The following is a 3299-nucleotide window of genomic DNA, read 5'->3' on the forward strand; positions in this document are numbered from 1 at the left end:
AAATTTTAAAAATAAAAATAAAAAAAAGAATTCAGCACAGAGATGGTGTCATGATGTCTTAGAGCAGACAGGGAGCAGGAGGAGGTTGAGAGAAACTCATCGGGCTGCTCTGCACCACAATGACAGGATCCTAAGTTGTTACTGCACTGAGTCCCATCTAGGTGACCGAGTATTTAACTGTGCCCCTCTGAAAGCAACTGAGCTTGTCGCCTGTGTAAGGCGTTGTGCCTCCACTGAAGCTAGATGAGGTGAAGAGATTGTCCTTGTCCTCCAAGAGCTATCTGCCTATGGACAGGACAATGGGGGTGCACCATACTGCGCGAGGAGTCAAGAACATGGCCACAGAACATTTACTCAATGAGGTAGACAGTTTTAGGGGTGGAAGGGAGATCTTTGAAAACAATGCATAAAGGTGGTTCTTGTCTACATGGAGTTTATATTTGAGACAAATATGTATTGTGGAGGCCCAAAAATGTGAGCCTATTTCCACCTTGTCTGATGGTCAGAGAGTTTAGAGGTTGCTCAAAATTGTTGACAAGTGTAGCCACACCTCCTGACTCAGGATGTGGTTACTTGGCTCTTTTGACATTAAGATGGCTCAGACAAGTAGGTCCATTCCATCCTGACATTTGGTCAGAATATGAAAACATACTCTGCTTCTTCTTTTGTAATATGAAGTTACCTGGGGAGTGGCTCCCTCAGGATACTTGATCTAGGGTGGCTTCACTGCCTAGACAACAGAATGCTTGACGCATCAAAGTGTTAAAGCAATTAACTGTTTGAGTTGTCCTTTGTATCATGTTAAAGAAATCTTTTGTTGCTTTCTTCCCCCTTTCAGTATTGGGGCATTAAAAGTGTATGGAAAATTAAATGTGGGTGATTTCAGTATTCACTGGAATTTTCTCCTGGTACTATTCTGTTTTTCTGATTTATTATTTTTGCATCTTTCTACTCTTTACTTTTATTTCTCACCCCATGTCCCTACCCTGGTAAGTGGCAGGTCCCTGACAATGTGTATTTTGTAGCATACTAAAGGTGATAAAGACAGACTTCATAGTAATCAAACTATGTGTTCTAGAAGTTAAAAATTAGGCGTGAACTTATGTCCACATAAAAGAGAACATCTGTTTAAAGTCTATAAGAGACTATGCAATGTCTTTAAAATATGTAGGTTCATCTATACTGGCCAACAGACTAGCTGGACTTCAAAGTATATGATTAAGTCCCTAAATAATTATATGCAAAATATAATGCCATTCATGTAAAATGCATTATATTCATACTTACATAAATATATGCATACATGCAAGTTTCTAGGTGTATGTGTGTTCATATAAGTATACGAAAACATTTTGAAAAACATAAAGTGTTCCATTGTACTTAAGATCAAAAGGTCTTGCCTTTGCTCCATGTCTGAAGGCCTTTGAAGAATGTGGTTCCAACCCAGAAAGTGAGTCTACAGATTATTCTCCACAGCCAGAGCATGATAGACCCGGGCTGCTCTTCGCATGACTACAGCTGTGACCGATGCCTATGTGGCCCTGTTTCTGCAGCGCCTCAGCACACATGGGATTGGTTTGGAGTGAGGATAAGAGGTGTTCAGCTTTTCTCCATGGTTGGTGGAGCTCTAGCCTGACCTGCTTCCTTCCTTTCCCTGCCTATTATTGTCACCTCCTCCCTCCAGCCTTCCAAGAGCAGTTAATGTGACAAGCCGCTGGTGCCACCGATGTGCCTGCCTACAATAAGGTTTGTGTCTAAAACCACCCCTGGATGCATGAGCTTTATTTTTGAAACAAGTTTCGAATGCTCAAGCACTGCCTGAGACTGCACAAAAGAACTGTTATCCATAACCCAGCATTCGTGTGGTCAGCCATTAAAATTACTCCTGGAAGGTCCCTCAGAGCACCCACTGTGCCCAGATTGCATGCTAATGTCATCCCCAATTTCCCTGCTTCCTCCAATGGTATACAGATTGAGAAAGTTATTTGTAATTCCCCTCCCCAACCTAGCTTCTGTTTTCACCGAGGAAGTATTTTTGATTAAATTGGGCCAAGTTTAAAAAGTCAGGGATTTCTTTTTCATCTTTGTTCACATTGTTCCTCTACATTAAAAGTTTAAAAACTGAAATGTGTTTTTTCAAACCTAATATTCACAATGACAGCCTGAGGAAGATATGGCTGTCTTCACTTTGGGAGTAACAGGTTTGCCATTGAGAATATTAGGTTTTGGGATGAGGACCTAGAACATGTGGTCACTCATAGCTGGTTGTGTTTTGCTCTTTTATTCTTGGGAGGCCCGCCACCCAGCTCTCAAATAAATACACGGAGTTTTATTCTTACTGAGGAATGCCCAGCCTTACCTTGGCTTGTTTCTAGCCAGGTTCTCTTAACTTAAATTATCCCATCTACCTTTTTACCTCTGGGCTTTTACCTTTCCCTGCACCTTTACTTCTTACTGTGGCTTGCTGTGTAGCTGGGTGACTGACCCCCGGAGTCTTCTTTTTTCTCTTCATCTTGACCTTCTTTGCCCAGATTTCCCCCTCTTTTTATTCTCTCTGCATGTCAACCCCATCTAATCTTTCTTCTCCCTAGCTATGGGTCATTCGGCTCTTAATTGGACTAATTGGGTGTTTTAGACAGGCAAAGTGACACAGCTTCACAGAGTTAACCAAATGCAGTATAAAAGAATGCAGCACATCTTTGCATCGTTAAACAAATGTTCCACAGCATAAACAAATGTAAGGCGTCTTCAACCACTATGTCACAACTGTCACTTGCCCAGGTGTCATAAGGCTGTTTGACCTCATCAAGCTTCCTCTAAACCAGAGGTTCTCTACATGTGGGTTGCTGCCTCCATGGGACCTGCATATCTGATATTTACATTATGATTCATAAAATTAGCCAAATTACAGTTATGAAGTAGAAGCAAAATACTTTTATGGTTGAGGGTTACTAGAACATGAGGAACTGTTAAAGGAATTAAAAGGTACAGCATTAAGAAGGTTGAAAACCACTAAGTGTAAACCTGGTATTCACACTCCAAGCTTTGTTCCTAAAGGAGGCTCTATCTCTGGGGCTTCGTCTCCTGAAGTCCAGCCAGGAAAGAGCCAAGGTTTTCCTTTTCCATTGGTTGGAAGTGGAGTGGCATGAATAATCAGGTTTGTGGTATTTATACCTCCCAGGAGGATATTCTCTACCTGATACTCCATGTTTTGAGTCTTTGCTCCTATGTTCCTTGGGGGATATGTTTGACTTCACGTATTCAAACATCATACCTCAGGGCCTGTGCAGGCCCACTAC

The sequence above is a fragment of the Microtus ochrogaster genome, chromosome 18, assembly GCF_000317375.1.
Source record: "Microtus ochrogaster isolate Prairie Vole_2 chromosome 18, MicOch1.0, whole genome shotgun sequence".
Taxonomy (NCBI): Eukaryota; Metazoa; Chordata; class Mammalia; order Rodentia; family Cricetidae; genus Microtus; species Microtus ochrogaster.